The 21784-nt window shown below is 40.8% G+C and overlaps 1 protein-coding gene and 1 long non-coding RNA gene across 3 annotated transcripts in view; both read right to left on the reverse strand.

The window, feature by feature from the left end:
* Positions 1 to 21784, reverse strand: part of MAML3 (mastermind like transcriptional coactivator 3) — a 393467-nt gene that overhangs the window by 185305 nt on the left and 186378 nt on the right. The gene's annotated exons all lie outside the window — the stretch shown is intronic.
* LOC139044957 (uncharacterized) lies at positions 3257 to 5474 on the reverse strand. The gene is made up of 3 exons (XR_011502440.1): positions 4953 to 5474; positions 3827 to 3977; positions 3257 to 3612 (listed from the first exon to the last, which is right to left on the reverse strand). It is a non-coding gene; the product is annotated as an uncharacterized lncRNA (long non-coding RNA).

Genomic DNA, 21784 nt, shown 5'->3' on the forward strand with positions numbered 1-21784 from the left:
TATCCAACAATGCCACTGCAAGACTTTTTCTAACTTTCCTCTTCCATTAGTAATTCCATAGTAGGAATTTTCAAGTGGGTGTTATTCATGCCCCTGTACGATATTGTTATCAAATAAAGAGATAATGCAAATATACAGTTTTAGATGACAGAACCAGAGTTCCACGATATGGATATGGCTGACTTTTTAAACTTGAAGTTTACATAAAAATGGATTTTATGATCTCGGAGAACCCCAAACAATTCCATGCAGAATTTTGTGAGTATATGTCTTTTTTCAGGAAAGAGGATCTAAAGCTCTTATCAGATTCTCAGTGTGGTCCATGATCCTCTAAAAGTTTAAGAACCACTCTCTACAGGTTAGCAGTAACAAATAAGATTGGATGGAACTTGTCTTATAAGTAGCTTTGATTTTCCTGAAGTTCAAAGCCACGTGCTCTTGCAATTCTAGGTTGCATTAATGAATGTATGTTTTCCAGATCCAGGGAGACTTCTGTATGTTCTACACTGAGGGCATCTGGAAGGCTGGTCTTGATTCTGGAGTCCTCATACTCATCAGGCAGCAGTGCAGTGACAGGGCATGACCAGGGCAGAGCGGACCCCAAAATCATACCATGTGAGAAACAAGTGAAGGAGCTGAAGATATTCTGCTGGAGAAAGATAAAAGTTGGGGAGTAGGAATGCCATAGCTCCTCTTTAGATAGGTGACAATTACTATGCAACAAAAGGATTAGATTTAATCCACGTAGCTCCAGAATATGGAACTAAGATCAATGGAAGTTGTGAGGAGAAAGAATTCAGCCTCTATCTAAGGAGGAACTTTTAAAAACCATTAGAGAGATTCAAAATAGAAAGGGCTGCCTTGTGTGGCTAATGAGCTTCCTGTCCCTTGAGTTTTCATACCAAGGCTGCATGTTCATCTGTCAGGGATTTGCAAAGGGGATTCTTTACTGGGGAGAAGGTAGGAGAAAATGACCTCTATGATTCCTTCTAATTCCATGATCTGTTTATTAAGATGTTATATCTCTTATTAAACTTTATAGTCAAAGACCCATGTATAAGTTCTCTCACTTCATATAATAGATACTTGTGGTGAATCACTTTATAAAGGGAATAATCATTCTTTTTTGTAACTTTTGATTTTATGTATTTTGTTTTCTTAAAATGGGGGCGCACCTATATATGGAACGCTGTGTCTGCATTTTTAGCACACACTCCTCCTATCTATCTCCTTTATTGAGTCTCCACTGCCTGTCCCCACCAGAGTTCACTCCACCGTCATCTCTCCCCTGGACTTGGACCCTTTCCTCCTGTTAACCTTGCTTCCCATCCCACCCCTCTCCAACCTTCTCCATGAGCACCCAGAGTAAGCGTTTAAAAACATTAATCAAGGCTTATCTTTCTGCTTAATGCTCTTCTATAGATTCCCATTTCTCTTCAAGTCAGATTTGTAACCGTGGACTACAAGGCGCTGGGTGACCTGGTGTCTCCAAGCTCATTTGACGCCACCCTCCTCTCCACCACTACACTCTAGCCAGGGCGACCTCTCCTGCTCATTTCCTCCTCTGCATCTGCACCTGCTGTCCCCTCTGTGTGCAACCTGCTCCTCCCAGCTCCTCAGCATCCTTCAGGTTTCAGCTCAAGTACCTCCTCAGAAAGGCTGTCCCTGGCCACCCTGTCTCATTAGCTGCCCATCTCCACTTACACTCTTATCACATCACTCTGTTTTACTTTCTTCATACCATTTATCACAATTTATAATCACCCTGCTTCGTATTTTTGACGTGGTATTGGTTTCTTTCCCCATTCGTGTGTAGGCTTACTGAAGATAAGGACCTAGTCTGTACTTTTCACTAATGTGTCCATGTCCAGTGTCTGGCATAGGGACTGGCACGTGGTTGGTAGTCAGTATTTATTTCTGGAAGGAATGAATGAAAAATTGCATGCACAAGCCTGTCCAGTATAGATAGTCAGCTCTGCGGTTGTGTGTCACCTTATTCTTCTCTTAGATTATACACATGAATATGTTTCCTTGATGATTCATCTTCTTACCTAGGACAGGGCTGTGTACACAGCACGCCCTCAGGGAATTTTGGATTGACCTCCAAAAAGCTCACAAATGTAATTTAAAGCCAAAGATTAGAGAAAACAGTCTTTTTCACTGAAGAGAGAAAGGCAATACCCCTGCCTTCAAGCATCCTTATACGCACTGTGGGGTAAAAGCCCATTGAGGAATAGCGCTGGTCCCTAAATCTAGGATAGTGTCTTTTTTTTCTCTGACGGCTCTCAGAAAAAAAATATTCTGGCAATGAGGAACAAGAGATGCTGGAATGGGTTACTGAGGAGGTGGTAGAATCTCCTTTTCTGGAGATCTTTAAAAATAGAACAGCCATCTGGGATGATTTAGATATGGTCTTCATTGAAGAAGGGGGATGGAAGAGGGAATGAAAGATCTCTCTAAGTCCCATCTCATCCTTGATTTTCTGATATTTCGCTTTAAAGTTTTATTCATAGCAAAAGCCTGAAAGGAGCTAGGAATTCACTTTTTCTTTTTAACTGAAAGTTGAATCCCATTTTACTTTGAACTGTAATTCTGCTATATCACTCTCCTCTCCTCAAATGGGCAATTTGGATGTCATAATTTTTTTGTTATGTAAAAAGTTGGGAGATGAAACTTAACTTCCATTCTCTTCTTTCCTGGAAAGGAAAGCAAAGGGATTTAAGATGGAAGAGTCTAGATGTTAGGAAATGACAGCCTGGAGAGTACAAGTCTATGTGGGTTCTGCTCATGTCACGAAAAGGACTGAGGGACAGGAGCAGCATCTGGAAAACCAGGCAAGACCCTGTGGAATGTTTTACCTCCACAACACGGACCTGTAGTAGTTGAATACCAAAGCTAAGCCTTAGACGTCTAGTGTACTTTTCATTACTATTGATTCTTTGTTTTCATTTTTTTAATGGGATCAGGCTTGGGAAAGTCAACATGTAAACAATAGAAGGTATATTTCTCTTATGCTTGCCTATGAAATTATAGCAATTTAATAGTTTCCTAGCTTTGTTCTCATGACTCTTGCTTGATGTGTCAAAGCTGTGTAGTCAAAAGAATAATAGATTTTAATACTTGGGAGGCTAAATTTTACTCTTTTCTACTATAGAGGCCATGCTGTAAAAATAAAAAGCCTTGTTAAATTTGTTTCTCAGCAATATTTGTACACCATAACTGTTTTTCTAACCTAAATAAACTTGGTTGTGATTATCAAATACATTTATTTTTAAATGTTCATTATAAGCAGTGCTATACATAACAAACTAATGGGCAATATGACCAGTTTTTTTTTTTTTAAAGGAATACAAACAGCTTTCAATGATGACTTAATTTTTTGCCTTTATGTAAATTAATAGAGAATCTATATTTTTATGGAATACATGTTAAGTCAGAACAAAGTGTGACCATAAAGTTCTTTACAAACCATACTTGAAAACTGGCCTTTCTGACTTTGCATGACATTAACCAGGTACACGTGCTCCTTCATTTGCTCCCTGCTTCCAGGATGCTCACTGCTTTTATATTGGCGACATCTCTGTGGATCCGTGTGTATGTCTGTGTCCACTCCTGCTAGAAACAGAACCTGAATGCCAAATGTTTGCAGAAAGAAAATTCTAAGGTAGAAATAAGAACTCCTGAAAACAAAAAGGGAGAAATGGGATATCATCAAAGAACTTTAATACAAATTACTTTAAGGGGGCTTCGTAATACAAAATCCACACACTGTTGTGTTTTGGTACATACTGTTATGTAACTATTTGCTAAAGTGGCCATCACCCACCTTTCATTTGTTCAGGGCAGGGAGAAACATCTGATCCCTTAACAGAGCAGGATTAAGTGTCTGCAGGAAAGTTGTAATTTCTACAGAACACGGCTCCAACTTTTCCTCCCGTGAGGCCATAGTGTCAGTCTGGAGTCCCTGGGATTACTGCCTGGGGTGAATGAGGTGCGGGGGTCAAGATGGGGCCAGTGCTACAGAGCTGAGGCATAGGGGGACTTAATCTCTGGGGTACAGCCTGGAGCGGTTTGAGCCCAGCCTAGTCGGATCTGAACAGAGCGGGGCCCCTGCACACGACCTTCATTCTATCTGCTTTATAGCTTTCTCTTTGCCCCACTCATAGCAACGAGGGCAGGTGGGAGCAGTGGAGAATGCAGTCCTCCCAAATCCCATTGGTTGAAGCCCCTGCCCTTTTTTCTTCTCTTTACTCTTCATTTGTCCCCTCTCTTCTCTCCACATTACGCTGCCTTGGTGGATCCCAGAGAGCTTCCAGAAACCCAGAGCAAACTTGGCGGACAAACAGCACTCTCTGGGAGGCCTGGGTCTAAATCTGGAGCTAGTCTCTCTCCTGCCACTCACACTGCCCCTCACATCCAGGCTCCAGGATGGCTCATATTTAAGACCTACAATTTCCCTTTCCTGGCTGGGGTCAACTCTCTTTCCTCTCCATGGCTTGCTGGCACGTTGGAAAGCTGGTCACTTTGTTATTTACAAACTACAGTTTTCAGTCTCAGTTCACACTCCTGCACCGCTCACTATTGCTCCTGTGGGGTTTTCTCACAGCCTTCCGTCACAAATTCAACACCACCACTCCCTCAGTGCAAAGCAAGCGTATGGAGCTTGCTGGGGCTTGCATAAAAGGGGGCGGGGGGAGGCTGCCACTTTCCTGAAGCCCTTCCTCTGGCACCGCAAATGTTAACGCCAATCTGCGGGGAGATTGCAATTCTAACATAATGAGATATTAATGAGCTTTGCACATGTCCCGAGCCACAACATTTCTCTCCCCCTCCCCCCTGCACTCCCTCTTCCGCAAATCTAAAGAGAATCTGTTCCTTCTCCGACATGACAATTCCTCCCCTTTTCCTCGCGCCTGCCCTCTCCCACTTCAGTGCCCCGCTGCCCTGCTCACCTCAAGCTGCCAGCACTACAGAGCACCAAATGGGCTGGCACCGCCTTGTTTCCTGGCCTAATGGATGCTTGTTTAAACATTGGAGCTGTTTGCATTGCTGCGGCTCACTGCATGTTAAACACAGTCCTCTGAAACCCTATGCCAATCCAATAAAGGTATCAGCAGTTCAGTGTGGGGAGGCAATTACTCTATGGTCCCAAGTGTGCCTTCTAAGCTCTAGGAAGGAAAATTTGATCGAACAACTAAAAGGAAAATCTGATTCGGCTCAGCATCACGTGGAGGACACAAGGCTTAACTGCAGCCAGGTCTGTGGAGGGCAGAGGGAAATCAATGAGAGCTAGGGAGAGCAACTCCACATTGTGAAGAGGGCTTTAAGCCAGCCTGTTAGTACACTGTCTCCTGCCTTTGCCGAGAGATACCCGCCTGTCCTCCCACTTTGGCTCCCTTTTGCTTTCTTTTTTCCTTTTCTTTTAATTCCAAGGGGTATACTTATTTATTTTTTAATGACAAAGTGCCATCCTTCTTAACACCCTGCACCTCTCACTCACCTTTAATTCGTTAAGCACTCATATTAAAAAAAATGGCTTTTCTTGTACAAGATCATTACCATATCAAAGGCGACAGAGAGAGAGCAAAAATGATAGAGGGATAATATACTGGCAGAGAGCAGAAGGCAAGCCTGCTTCAGAGAGAACAGTGGGTCTCTAACCTCAGGCTAATGATACAAGTCGATAAGGCAATGGATTGGTTTTCCCCCTTAGCTGAGTCTGAAAAATCAGGGGAATTAGACACCAGATTTAAATTTATTTCTGACCCAAGAAGGAAAAGTTTTGGAAAAGTGAATCCTTTCCTCTATTTTTAAGTTCTGGTCATGAAGAGATATAGGGCTTGGGTTTCTTTTCCTTTTCCCTGGTTTTCATTTAAAAATCTGCCCCTCAATGGCTCTTCTTTCCCAAGGAAGAGTGAGAAAGCAGCAAGGTATGTGTCTGGCAACACTGAGAAATGCTATACACAATGCTCACTGGGGCGCCGTCCATTTACCAGGAATTTTGCCAAATCCCTGTCTATTCCCTGAGGTTCCTGGCACAAGGGACACAGCCAAGATGGAGCCAGAGCGCTGCTGTCAGCATTCCGCAGCAGCAGCTCCCAGCTAATGGGTGTAAGGATAAAGCTGAGCCTTCAAAGGGTGTGGGGCCAGAGTGCTCAGTGGGCCTGCAACCTCATGTGATCTTTGCACCCCAAGGCCAAGAGGTGGAGTGAGCTCTGCTCATGATAGGGCTCCAGAAAGATAATTAACACACTGAAAAGTATGCAATCTATAAACAGGTTTATGGGGCCTCTAGACCAGCATACACTGAGTCCCCAGAACAATAGAGGGCCTGGCCTTGTACCCTAGACTTGCCTTTTTGTTACTCATTGCACCCGCCTTAGAAAAAAGTCCCGCTCCCACACCCCAGGCTCCTGGCAGTGGGGCAACTGAGGAATGAAGCTCCACTAGGCAAGCAGCACGCTGGACCGGCCCGCCCTTCAAAGAGATGCTCTCCTGCACGTCCCTTTGTCACTAACTGGGAACCGACCATCATGGCAACTTGCAGAAGGCAGTAAACATCCATGCCCATAACTGTTGATGTCAGGTAAAGAATTACTGATTTTACATAAGCCACAAATGGTATATTTGGTTCTTGTGTTCTCCTTGGTTTCCTGACTTAACATTCATGGAGTAGCCTCATTATTTCAGGCCTAGAAATATAGGTGAGTGCACTATGACAAAACCCGTCAGAAAATTATAATAAATGCTTTGCTTATCCTACACATTGGGGAATGAAGTGTTCCACTTGATAGATAGATAGATAGATAGATAGATAGACAGACAGACAGATAGACAGACATATGTAGAGGCTACATCTTTTAAGTGCCAAAACAATTAATTTTAAATCTTTGTGGGATGAAAAACTTTCTAAGAATATTTGAATGCTTCCCTAGTTTTTTAAAAGGTAGATAATTTTTTTGATAACTTATAAGGTTATAAGTTACCAACCCTGTTATTGGTTATAGGTCTGCTGTTTAGTTTCTTTGTGTAGGAAAAAAAAGAAACCAGTTAATTGGTTCCTACCCACCTTTATTAGGAAAGAAGAGAAACTTACAAAGATGATAGACCAATACATTTACGAGACTCATTTATGATCCTGTTACTGTATTTTCAGCCTAAAGTCTGTAGGAATGCTAGATCTGTTTCTCAACAAGACATGAATTCTCTCTCATCTCCACTCAGCAGAAACAGCACATTTTAATTTCTTTTCTCTTCTTAGTGTTAGAATATCATCATGGAATAAAAAAGTGATACTGACCCCAAACTTCTTCAACATACTCTCTTTTTCTCTCCCTAGACACAGAAACTCACAAAATCCCTGAGTTCTTATAATGTCATTCTAATCCAGAGATAACAGCTGAATTGTAATAAAAGCACAGAAAGAAATTCTACTCCAAAGATGGAGAAATGCAGTGAGAGGATATTTTGTTAATAGAAATTCTGAGATGATCAAAGTAGAGGCAATCACAGGTGGACAGGAGGGTGTTCCTCTTGCTTTGACTGCTTCTTTGTGTGTATATTAAGAGATTATTTTAATTTAAAATATAAAAAGAACCATCTCTGAAATCTTTACCTTTCATATTATCTACATAAAAATGTTTTCTCTTGTTTCTAATTTGTAACACGTGAAATTTTCCCTCCATGTAAACATTTTGAATTCTGTTATCCTGAACCGAGAAATGGCATTCCTTCTCACCACCATGAAATAAAAATCATATCCTATTATAAAATTGTTAGATGATTATTCAAATCATTGAAGTGAGGTATTCTAAAGAGTACTTTCATCATCTGGCAAGCTTCACTCTCAACTACTACTTCTCTCAAAGAGATATAGTTTCACACTTTGATATCCTACTTGGATAAAGATGTAAAAATCTTTCTTCCCCTCAGGAAATGAGCATCTTATTCATCTCATTTCAGTATCCATTTAGATCATCACTTTCTGACGACCAAAAATTGCTGGAGTGTTTTGTGAGAAATAAAACCTGAGACTCCTAAAGCTGGCTACCCATGATGGAAAAACCCAGATTAACAACTGGAAGAACTCTGGTTCAGTGACCTTTCGCTCTCCGTTGTCCTTCAGTGTTTGGTAACACAGAGGCCCAATCTGTAAAACATGATTTCGGCTTCTGTTAGAAGAATTAGACCTTTAGAGCAAAAAATGATTTTGAGATTAGAGTAACACATAAATTAAATTTGGGTCCCGAAGCAGAACATTTAAAGAGAGTCCTCTTTGATTAGCCACGCCAGGAATGACCTCAATCTGCCTGGTGCAAAGGTGTGGGAGAGAGGATCTTTTGTGGGTCCCTGCACAGAGCAGTTGTTCCTACTGATAAGATAAAGTGGCCAAGAAACAAGGTATTGTCCCCAAACCAAGAGTATAAAAGTAAGTATGGAAGAAGTATGGGAACTGGGGCCAGTGCTGTCACCTTCATCCTCACTATGCAAAATAGTGTAGAGACCATTGATGACCCTTGGAAATGGTACCTGTCTGGTTAAGAACAAACTGCCAAAGAGTTTATCATATTCTCTTTATTTTTCTGTATGTTTCACCATTTCCAAAATAAAAAGTTAAAAAAGAAAGGTATGTCAACTTGTTCACTGGAAAAGAAGAAGGTACAGAGAGGGCAAAGGAAGTTAATATTGCAACAGTCCTTAGGACTGGAAATCCCGAGCACTCTGCCAAGTCACAATACAAGAAGAAACAGGAGGATGGAGAAAGCGCAGATGCAGGGGGCTGCCGCTGGTCTTGCTCGAACAACTTCCCAGGGTGATGGGAAGGTCTAGGAAAAGGAGAAAATGCTGCTGCTTGCATCATGTTCTCAGAAGAGATCTCAGAGAGAGCCCTGGTCAGCTCGAAACCAAACACCCACATACAGAGATGGCATATGTTCTGTATTTTCTGACCCGAAGGAAAGAGCTTTTTTTGCACAGGCTGTTAGACACATATATCTAGAAATAAGTGGAAACAAGAGATGTAAGACGTGGAAAGGAATGGTGAGCAGAAAGAATACAAAAGATATTTGACTGCTAGACTTTCTTTAAAGGTAGTTTGGATCCTCTTTGATCAAGGAAACGTTCACAATATTAATGACTAATAGCCTCCCTTTAAAAAGTTTTTTTTAAATTTTGAACTATTTTTTGACCTACAGAAAAACTGCAAAAATAGTACAAAGTCCTTCTCATCCTTTATGCTCCTTTCCTTAATATTAATATCTTACATAACCATAGTATAGTTATCAAGAACAGGAAGTAACATTCATACAATATTAGAATTCCACCATTTTACACTGGTGTCCTTTTTCTTTTTCACAGTCCTAACCAAGATGATCACACATTGCATTTAGCTGTTATTTCTCCTTAGCTCTTGCTGGTTTGTAACAATTTGTTAGTTTTTCCATGTCTTTCTTGGCCTTGACACTTTTGAAGAATACTGAACAGTTATTTTGCAGAATGTCCCTCAGTTTGGGTTTGTCTAACGTTTTTTCATGACTGGAATGAAGTTAGAAATTTTTAGCAAGAGCACTACCAAAAGGATGTCGTGTCCTTCCCAGTGCTTCATATCAAGGGGTCCATGATGTCTATATGGCTTGTTACTGGTGATATTTCCCTAGATCTCTGGGTTAGGATGGTATCTGCTGGTTTCTCCACTGTAAAGTTACTATCTTTCCCTTTGTAATAAATATTTTAGGGGAGATATGCGGAGACTATGCAAATCCTGTTTCTTCTTAAACGTTATCCACTAATTTTAGCATCCATCTGCGGATCTTGTCTGAAACAACTATTACTGGGGTATTTGCCTAATGATGATTCTGTTTCCCACCTTCCTTTCAAATTTATTATCTAGAATTCTACTTAAGGAAGAGGTGTCCCTTCTCCCCTATTCGTTGTTGTTGTTGTTTTTTAAAATCAGTAGGGACTGCTGGATATTCATTTTATTCTGTGGGTTAAAATTCAATACTATCATTCTTTATTTTTATGCCCAAATTGTTCCAGCTTTGGTCACTGGGAACACATTAATGTTGAATCCTTTGTTCTTTCAGTAAGGCCTTATCTTTTCTTGGGGGGGGGAGCATTTCTTTATTTATTGACACTATAAGATGTTCCAGGTTCATTTTGTGTTTTCCTTGCCTGAGCCCTGGAATCAACAGCTTCTCCAAGGAGGCTGGTTCCTTTAATTGGAGGATGGTGTTTAGAAACAAGATACAGGTGCTCAGTAAGGTTATTGCTTCTAGGCCTTCTCAGCAGACAGAGCTAGGTAATACATGTATGTGTACTGACCCGTTTATATGCACATACAGCTATATTTCTGTATCTCTCTATCTGTGTGCACATATTACTCTGAATCTAATCCAACATCACAGGGTTCATTTTAGCCTTTCCTTTTCCTTATTGATAACTTTTTCTCCATCAGTGTGATGCCCATAATAGCCTCCTTTTAACTTAAAAGATAGTTACGTTTAATAATCAGCTCCAAAGCCATTTGTTGATTAGATTAGAAATGGATTTATTAATTTAGCAAATATTAATGGGCATGTACTGTGTTTAAGGCCCTGTACAAGGCCTTCTAGTGGAACAAGGATGGATCTTAGACCCTGCCTTCATGTAGTTTATGGCCTACCAGGAAATATATAAAAATAATACAGAAAGTAAGGAGTGTTAGGAGAAACAAAAAAATTGCTATGGGCATGTAGAGGAAGGTAAAAATACACTCTGATTGAAGTAATAGGGAAGACTTCCTGAAGAAGCTGTGGATCTTGAAGGATGGGCAGGATGGGACCTAGGAAGATTAGGGACAAGTGCCCAAGAAAAGGGAACAGCTTGAATAGAAGCACAGGAAGGAGGCATGGAGAGAAGGGGCGGAAAGGGATAGCTGAGTCTGGTGGGGAACTAAGGCCTATGAAGGGAGCACGGTGCCTAGAGTTAGAGCACAGCACCGGGAACAGCTGGCTGTGGTGGAACCTGGGCTCTGTTCAGTGGGCCATGGAGAGCTCCTGAGAGCTTGTGAGCAAGAAGTGACCAAAAAGGAGTGACACAGTGGGACTCAGGATGGAGGGGGGATTTATGGCCAGGGAAGATCTTTGGAGGAGATAAATCAGTTTGGAGGCTACTGATACAGGTTAGAGGATCAGATAGGGTCTGAACTGGGGCAAGGACAACAGGTGTAGAGAGGGGGGGATATACATGAGGAGCTTTCATGAGCACAATCAACAACATTTGACAATAGATTAGATGAGGAGAGTAAGGAAAGAGTCAAAGATAAATTTAGGATTTTAAGGAAGAATATTAGAAACTATCAGGGGCCAGCCTGGTGGCGCAGCAGTTAAGTTCACATGTTCCGTTTCGATGGCCCGGGGTTCACCGGTTCAGATCCCAGGTGCAGACATGTCACTGCTTGGCAAGCCATGCTGTGATAGGCGCCCCACATATAAAGTAGAGGAAGATGGGCACGGATGTTAGCTCAGGGCCAGTTTTCCTCAGCAAAAAGAGGAGGATTGGCAGCAGATGTTAGCTCAGGGCTAATCTTCCTCAAAAAATTAAAATTAAAATTAAAAAACATAAAATAAAAAAACTATCAGAGTTAGAAACTAGGATATAAGCAAGATGGTGGGAAAGGGTCCAACATCCCCAAAATATAGAGTTGAGGTAGATCACTTCCCATGTGACCACTTTGGTGCTTTGTCATGAGTGGACAGAGAAGGAGAGAAAAATCAAACTTTCTAACAAACAACGATGTTACATGTTAGCAGCAATGCTAAATCTTCGAGGTAACAGAAAACTTCCTTAAAAAGCAAAATGAAATTTCTAGATGACAATGAAATTTAATTTACCTATGGTGCTGGTTAGCCATTGGCAGTGATAATCTCCACAAAGTGGTCTTTTCTTTGAGGTTAGATAGTTAGCACTCTCTAAACTAGAAATTGTCCACGTTTTATCCATTATGACTTGGAAGCTATTAAAACAGAGCCATGTAACTCCAGTCACCAGGGAGTTTTGGAACACTGGAGTTAGAATGAAACCATCATGGCTACTCTATTAACGCTGTATCACTATTCAGAAAGGATAGTTTACCTCAGGGAACAGGTTAAACTCAAATGTACTCGGATCTACACAATGATGACAGCACTTATTAGTTAATACATAATGTACAGGCATAGGCTGTGCTTGCTGGAGAATATTTGGCTTTCAGGCTGGAGAAGCAACTATGAGTCAACTGTTGTTACGCCACAGCCTCTGCTATGTTCTTTTTAAGGAAGAAAGGAAAGAGGTAAATTTGTTCATTTGTTGCAAGATGCTAGGCAACTTAACTGTGCCATAGGGCAAGAGGAAAGACGGAAGTGGAGAAAAACACAGCAAACAATTTTTCTTCTATTAGATCATGGAGATGTTTGGAACTGTAGACCCATGGGCTGTAAGAAAGTCTGGCATGGATGCTAGCCTTGCCCCAGCCAGATGACCACATGGGAATGAGTCAGCATCCACTATCCCCCACTCCTCCTTCCCACTGGTTGTAGAGGTGAATGACTTGAAGCCTTGTCTTAGACAAGGTGTCCCTCCTACTCTAAAGGCTCTCACAGAATGAAGCTGCTAAAATGGTTCCTAAAACAAACATGCTTCCTATAGAAACGTAGGTAATTTTAATCTGGTGGCAGATTAAACAGGGACTATTTTTCTTCTTCGGGGGAGACAAAAGAGTCACACTGAAGGAGAAGTCCATGTTATCTTCCAAGAAAAGCTCTGTGACCATAAGAGCTGTCCACCACCAGAAAATGTTTCCAGGCAGAGTTGGCGGACACGAACTCATAGACTGAGTTCACAAGGGAACTGACGAAGACTGTGCATTGGACCTTCATTGGGACAAAGATGGGCTGACGGTGCAAAGACGAAAAGGACAGTCCCCACTATTAAGGAGCTCAACAGCTCTGAAGATATTAACAGTGATTCCTCCAGAGATTAAACTCCCTCATTACAAAATTGCCAGATTAAAAAACACCCTTATCAATTAAGGTAACCAGAGTTGGCAAGATGGAAGGGTTAACTGAAAGCACTCTAACACAGTAGCAAGGAAGAGTTAAAAGCGAAAACTGAATCGGAAAGAAAGACACACGTCATTGCGTGCTGTCCCCATTCTTCCCCACAATGCTCTCCTCCCCTCCATGGCCACTCTTCCTCTTCTCTGTACCCTTTCAGATATCCTCTTATAAATCCCAGTTTCTTAGGTCTAAATGGAGAGTAATCTGACACTAGACCTTTACACTATTTATTGATTAACTACATTTTAATCTGTTGGTTACTTAGGTTCTTATGGTACCAATTGATTCTGTGATTTTTTAAATTTTTGGTTTGTTTGTTTCTAATTACGAAATTGAAGGCCTTGTCACTGCTATAGGAATTTCAAGCCTTGGCCAGTTGTAGGCTGTGTAAATTGAGTGGTGAGAAGGGCAGCTACAGTCACATTTTTAGTTCTTGAAAGATAACTGGTGAGGTAGAAGAATTGGAAGAAATATGGAGTCCATATTTCCTTCTTTCTCCTGGAATGACTTAGGCTGTGGTTCTTGTGTCCCGAGATGCTGTGAAGGAACCTTCTGTCCCAGAAGGACTGACTATACAATTTGTAAGACCCAGTGCAAAATGAAAATGCAAGACCTCTTGATCAAAAATTATTATGAATCTCAAAGATGGCAACAGAAGAGGATTAAACCAAGCCTGAGTTCCAGGTGCCATAAAGCCCAGCTGTTCTGCATTCAGGTTCCTCTTTCCTCTCTATCTCATTTATCCTTCCATTAATCTTCACTGGATGAGAGGTGTGGTAGCCTGAGCAAAAATATCATTCTTGCAACTAAAATTCACCAACGCTAAAACACTACTTGACCATTGACAGGGTTTCCTCTACCATTTCTTCCTCGTACTGCGAACCGCTTAGAACTGCAGAGACATATTGAAATATTTCCCACTTCATGTTTTGTCATTTTAAGTAATATTTAATTATGTTTTTATGTTTTGATACAATGCCTGATGTTCTGGAACGTGTCCTCATGCCTCCTCTAATTTTTTTCACTATGCTGAAATTCTTGACATTCATGTAGGTCATTGGAATGCGTTCTCTCCATCAGGCGCCTTTATCTTTCTCCTGCCTAAATCTCTTCACAATGTCAACAATGCTCCTGTGTAGTCTCCAGTAATCCCTTTTTCTGGAATCTCTTTTGGAGAGCGAAAAGAACTTCTAAAATGTACTTTAGAAATAATTTCCTGACTTGCATAATACTTTGAAGAGTGTTTTTGACTGCCTTTCTTTGACCAAATTTTTGTAAGAAAAATATGTAACTAGAAGGCATTCAGTTCTTATTTCTCACATCAGGATACTAACTTTCCCTATGCTCAAATTTGTTTGTTTTATTATTTTTTAGAATTATTAAAATTTTATTCCTTTCAGAGCAGTTTAAGGTTCGCAGCAAAATCGAGGGGGAAGATACAGAGATTTCCCATATACCCTCTGTCCCTCTGCTCAGATTTCATTGCTTAATTTACACATTTGTTCCTTACTAGTTTAGAAGTTTTTGTTATGTTGATATTTTTTGATATCTTGGAATTTTTTTATATTCCCCTCTAATTCAGACTGACTGGAAATGGAGAAATGTCATCTTGTGGGAAGAGTGAATTATAAAATACTTAAAAGAAGTTAAGTTTCATTGATCTCAGGATTACGCAATACCTCACGCCAAGGTTAGCAAAATGTTGCTTAGTTAACAGGGGCTAGGAGTCAGTTAAGTGCTTCAATAAATAGATAAGGCTTATTTTTAATTAGCATATTGATTGTTTACACATAAATGAGTACTTCTAAAATGCTTAAGGGGAGCTGAAAAACAGCTGCTTAAGAGTTTTAAATACCTCCTTGCAAATCATTTATTTCAAGACTAATAGACACTATTTTAGAACCAAGTCTTTGCAGGTCAAGGAAATATCAACCCAAAAGCTAAAATCACCACAAATTCCAAATAAGTATAGTCAACTAGTAATCTTTATTTGTAGAAAAATGTTACCCAAAATCCCTTTGAAAGTAGGTTTGCATGACTAACAAACAATTGGAAAAGATAATATGGAACTCATAGAACTAATCTAGTTTCAAACTCTTTCACCAGCAGGGTTGATCTCCCATATCACCATTTGAAGGGAAATAACCAAAGTCTACAAGGTTTGAACATGAGGCCATCTCTCTTTGGTTATAGCTGATTGAACAAGGGATGAACACTGGATCCAAGGAGAGCTTGTGGTCTCTGTATGACATAGGCTGGCTTGAAAGATCAGCTTGTTCCATCAGCTTCTGACTCTGGGAAATGGATTGGAAAGAGAGAGAAACAGGTGCAGGGAGCAGTGGCAGCAACACCTAAAAGAGTGACAGAGAAGCGAGGCCAAGGAGTGGGATGAGCCATGGAGGAAAGGGAAATGGAGGAAACGGAGATGTTGAGAGAGAAGGAAGGAAAGGAAGGAAGGAAGGCAAATGGAAAGAAGGAAGGAGGAAGGGAATTGGAGAGGGAAGCAAGGGAGGAAAAAAATAGAGAAAGACACAGACACACAGACAAGACAGCTGATAGCTGGGCTGTGTGACCTTGAGAGGGCGTGGTTTGCTCCCAGAGATTCCCTTGTTGGATTTTTTCCACTCAGGCCCAGCCCACAAGCATCCTTAGAGTGAACCTCTTTGTCTTCTGAGGTAAATTGAACATGTCGCTGTTTGTTACTCTGAAGTTTGCTGCCAGAGACTAACTACAACACCCCAAAACCCCCAAACTCTGGAGTGTGTGTCTGTGGCCAGGGGGCAGGATGGGGAGACATCCAAGGCATGATACATTTCACCCTGAAGAGCCTTCCTTCTTATCAACGTGAATTTGCTTAAATATGTCTGTATTCTCACTGATAAAGAACCACAAATTGGTCTTTTTCTGGGATTGTCAAGGCCTAGGTCGTGCTGCTGAAAGCCCGTGGTGGCTGCTGTACTGTTGGGCCTGATGCCAGCAGCCGGCGGTGGAGTCTGTCATAGTCCTTTGATGTTCACAGTCAGGACAGCTTCTGCCTGCTAAATATTTATTTAATCCAATTTGGCCAATCCAACTTCAGGTCTAATAAACGATTACAGTAACAGGCAGCTCTTAACCCAGAGTCCCCTTCTACTTCCTGAGGTCAGCCTGGGGCTTTGTTTGAAAACAAGGGGCTAGCACAGCAGGGAGGGGAAACCCAGAGAAAGAAAGTGTGAGAGAGAGTGTGTGTGACTGTGTGTTGAGGGGAAGATGGGGGAGAGGAAATGGAGAAAAATTAAACGGAAATGAGAGTCTGTGTAAAAACGCATGTGGAAATTCTCTCTTCTCTCAACGGGAAATACAGATTCACGTGTAAAAAACCAGCCATCAACTGGGTTTTCAGCTTTCCCTGCAGCAGTGATGTCATTCTCCATTAATCAGAAAGCAGATGCTCCTTGCCTTCAGTCTCGTCCATCACTCTCAGAAAGAGGGTGAGCAAGTCGACAGGGGCTCTTCAGGTCTCCTATTTCTGCTTCCATCAACGGACAAATAGGAACCACGTGGCTCTCTCCACCCCAGACTTAAAAGCATGTGTAGCTAAGGGACCTGAGCTTCCAACAGGGTATTCCTCAAGGGGGTAGAGAAAAAACCAAACTCAACTCTTTACGCATTCTTCCCGAAATGTCAAAGAAATCTAGTGGGCTGCTGACGTTGTTTTTGTAAACCTCTTTGCCCTAACAACACTTTGTAACACAAGTGGAGTGCAAGATTCTTTATCGGCAGAGAGAAAATAAACCCTAAGGCATATAGCAATTTTCTGCTTGTTGAATCTTGTGCCTGGTTTGTTTCAACAAAGCCAAGTTTCCTTAGCATCACCTGGCCCAAGCCATAGAACAGGTACTTCCATGCAAGTGTAACAATGTTTAGCAAAAGATCTCTGCTTTGCCAGCCACTTAATGACCTGGGCAACATACTGCTGCCAATATCCACTCAATTAGAAGGTATTAATCATCCATTTTACTGCTCTTCTCTACTGCCCATCACCCTCCTTCTTCAGCAAGACACAGAGCACAGCAGTCTTCTCATGTAATCCAGCCTTCTCGGCAGATGCAGTTACGTGGCAACCATAAAGATACTACTTTTTTTCCAGACCAATATTCTATTAATCCTTACAAGTTTATTAGTTCTGACTCATAACAATCCATCAGCCATAAGCGCAATAAATGATGCTGAGAAATTAATACCCACATTTCAGCAGAGGAGGTTTTACATATTAAATTATCTTTAAAGTTATAAATAAATAACATACGTGAAATAGATTTAAGCAATAAACAGATATTCAACAAACAACACTCAGGAAGCTTCCTATTCAGCAAGCAAAAGCGATTTTGGCAATTTCTTGTTAATAGGCCCTCCACTCCCTGCTTTCCTTCTCTTCCCTGGGAAAATCATAAATCTATCACGTTCAATGTCAGGGTGGTTGCTCTCAGGAAAGACGGTGTTTCCTTATCTAACACTGATTCTCAATGCTTCGGCTTTCCTAGGGTTTTTTTTTGCTTGTTGTTTTAAAAGAATAGTTTAGAAATTTTCCAAGATATCTTTGTTTTCTCTCACCTCCTCCTCTTTATCTGTCCCCGTCATCTCCCCAACAATGCCCCTTGAATAGCTTTTAAAAAGTGACTCCATGAAAGGAAGTCCCATTGAAATCATGGCTTCAGTAGGGCTATTCAAGAACCAAAACACTAGAAACTCATCTTACTTGTGAGAGCCAAGAGGCTGGATTCCGGAGTCTATTCTAACATCTGCTGCCAATCCTCCTTTTTTTTTTTTTTTTGGCTGAGGAAGACTGGCCCTGAGATAACACCTGTGCCCATCTTCCTCTACTTTATATGTGGGATGCCTATCACAGCATGGCTTGCCAAATGGTGCCATGTCTGCACCTGGGATCTGACCCGGCGAACCCCAGGCCACCTAAGCGGAACGTGGGCACTTAACTGCTGCACCATCAGGCTGGCCCCTCTATTCTATTTTTATTTTATAAAAGCAAGGGAGGGTCAAGTTTCTACCAGGTGACAAACAACTGTATCACATTATCATCCAAAAATATGTCAGAAAACACTTGTTTGTTTTTATTTTTGTTTTTAACCCAGGAGAACGTGAAAGAGAGAGGGAAGCTGTGGTGTTATTTGCCATCTTGTATTTCTAACTAGCTGAATTTTCTAAGATTCACTCTCAATAAAAAAGTTTTGTAGGGAGAGTTCTCTTTCAGTACTGAATTAAATCCACATAATTTCATCAAATTTTGCTCCTCATGGAAATGTAATTATTGCACTCTTGTTTCTTAGAACTAAATATTTCATTCTTAACCTCATTCATGGATTTAACCCACCACAACAAAACACCACAGGATTTATGTCAGTGACAATTTAAAGTGAATTAAGGGTTAATGACAACAGTCTGGTCTAGATAATGCTATATCAAGGCACATTTTTATTACTTAACCTCAAAGGCAACCGCAGCAGAACTCAACTTTACGTCAGCCACTCCTCTAGCTTCTTGGCCCCTTCCTAACGTGTCTCTTTCTTCCTATGCTTCTCTGCACACAGATGTGCTTTCTACTTATGAATTTAGGAGAATGGCCTCTATAAATCACATCACACTTTTTCCCACCTTCACACAATTTCCCTAGACTTCAAAATTGCACAAACCAGTCAGATCAAGATCCACAGACTTCAACTCTGCTGGATTCTGAGGCTAGATAGACAAATGCTGATTGAGTAGTTGTTTGCTAGGTAAAAACACTTCTTTGATACCACACACACAATGCTCCCTGCTTTTCCTGTCTCTGGTGCCAACATCTACACATTTACATCTCTCAGAGTCTGGTCACCAAGGGTTATGTGTGGTCCCCAAGGCCAAGAGATTTTAAAATATAGGTAATGACATATTCTGAAACTATAACAGCAAACATTTTGAACTGCCCTTAGTCGTTGGGGAGATGCTCAATACTAGAAACTGGGAGAGACGGGCAGCAGTGCCAAGTCCCGGGCATCAGGAGCATGGGGTACCTCACACAGGGGCAGACCCTGGTGACCAGCTAGTCCAAGTCCACCCATTTACAGAAAAGGAAACTAACATCCAGAGTCATGAAGTGATTTGCTCAAAGTCACAGAGCCAGGATGAGGCAAGCTAAGGCCAAAAGCTGAGTCTACTACCAGTTAGTAAGGCTTGTTATACTTATTCAAAGCTCTACATCGGAAAATGATGTTCTAATGCATACACCGATATCACATTAGCACATTACATATTATAATAGTGCCTGAGTGATAAGATATGATATGGCTGTGGGAGTGGAGTGCTGGCAGTGGTGGTTATGAAAGGGATGAAATATTTTAATAGCCTGCTGCCTTCTGAAATACTTGCACAGTTTCATTTTGCCTCAAGGGTTACATAAAAGATGAAGATAAAACTCTAAATTAAAACAAAAATGATAATTCAAGTCAATGGAGGTCATCTTTTTCTTAACAAAGGTGATTTAAAGATACATATATGAAATATATGTATTATTTTTATATATTATATATAATTATATATTATTCTTATCTATTAAATATATACTTAATATATCATATATAAATATAAACAATAAATAATACTATATATAAATATATATTTAAACATATATTATCTTTATATTAACAAAGATATAATTTAAAGATATATATAACATGTTATAATAAAAATGAGACTAATTTTAATGTATGGCCAATGGTACTCACAGTGCCTATTCAGTGCACAAACACTTTTGTATATACACAAACCCAATTCACATAATGTGTGGGACAGCTATTGTCTTTCCCAGACACAATTTCGCTAATAATCTTTTATAACCTTGATATATATATGACTAAAGAAAGGTCTGTCACCAATAATGCTTCCTCACTCTGCACACTGTGAAGCCTGGCCTCTAATTTAAGTTTGTATTTTATAAACAGCTTTACTTCCTCTCCTTTCTGGAACACATGATACTTTTACTCAAGAAGACCCACGGCTGCATCATTGATTCCTTGGCATTTTTCATTCTCCCTATTTTGTCTGATGCTGCCGCTTCAGTGACTGTCTCTTGTATGCGTTTCTTCCTTTTTCCCTGCCACAGACTTGGTTGAGGTTCCTTTACCTCTATTATAAACTATTACAGCAAAAACTTTGTAAATGTTCTCATTTCTTTTCATTCTTGACTGAGGCATCAGAATTATCATCCTAAAGCACAAGTCCAGGCATGGTTAAGTTGCTCAGAAATCTTCAAGGCTCCCCATGGCTTACTGAGTAAAGTCTAAACTTCTTGGCATGACAATCCAGGTTCTCCAAAAGATGGCTCAACCTGGCTTACAAACTTTGACCCTATCCTCTAGGCATCCCTTGGTGTTCCCATCACGTACTTTTGTGCCTACTGACCAGTGTTCGGAATGCCCTTTTTACACAGTCTCATTCCCATTCCAGCCTCCATCACCACTGACCAAAGCTCTGTCTGTTCTTCAAGGCCAGTTCTGAAGCCCCATGCTCAACAAATCCTTCCCCAAATCTCAGTTACACTTTAGTCTCTTCTCTCCTGTGCTGCCATAGCACTTTGTTAATATCTCTAATGAGAGCTCTTAACACATTGTCAGATGTCTTTTTTCTCCATTCAACTATAAATTTCTTGAGGGCAGTGATATTTCCTATATGTCTGAACAAGGCACCAGTACAGATCCTTCTGCATAGGACGCTGTCAATAAATATTTGTTAGAATGAATTTGAATGTACTTCGACATGCCAAAGCATTTGTTAGTGCTTTGATTTTCCAGCCTGCATAGCTCTTTTGCACTGTTTCAAATTGTTTTTTAGGTGCATCCCTACACCTTCCCATGCCTGTCCCTCCGCTGCCTGCATCGCTAATACTGCTTTTGGTTGTTTCATTTAACTTGCCAGCAACCACCTTCACTTGTATTTGGCGAGGTTATTTTTTCCACATTTATTCTGTTCAGTCTATGTCATATTGGTACTCTATCTGTCTTAGTCCATTTGGGCTGCTATAACAAAACTACCACAGACTGGGTGGCATATAAATGACGGAAATCTATTTGTCACAGATCTAGAGGTTGGAAGCCCGAGATAAGGGTGCCAGTATGGTTAGGTGAGGGCCTTCTTTTGGGTTGCACTTTTTGTTGAAGCCTCATGTTGGGGAAGGCAAGGGAAGTTGCTCAGCCATTTTTATAAGGGCACTAATTCCATTCATGAGGGCAATGCCCTCATGACCTAATCACCTCCCAAAGACCCCACCTCTTAATACCATCACCTTGGGGGTTAGATGTCAACATATGAATTTTGGGGGGACACAAACATTCAGTCTGTAGCAATATCTAAAAGTTTATGAGGGCACCTACAGTAAAGAATGATTAGAATCTGTACTCCCTTACTTCCTGGCTATGCGACTTTGAGCAAGGTACTTAACTGCTCCAAGGTTGGTCTCCTCACCTGTAGAAAGGGATAATAATTCCTAAATTCTGTTAGGACTACTGTGGCAGTAACCTAGGTAAATTACCTGGCATAGAGAAGGCATTCAATAAATATTACGTGGTATATTTTAGACCAGGCCAAAGAAAGCTGGCTGAGAAAGGAAGCAAATTGTTTCTCAAAATCTCTGTTAGTTGCCTCATGAATAAGCCCTTATACTCATCTTCAAAACCTGG

This window comes from Equus asinus, chromosome 3 (assembly GCF_041296235.1).
Source record: "Equus asinus isolate D_3611 breed Donkey chromosome 3, EquAss-T2T_v2, whole genome shotgun sequence".
NCBI classification, from domain to species: Eukaryota; Metazoa; Chordata; class Mammalia; order Perissodactyla; family Equidae; genus Equus; species Equus asinus.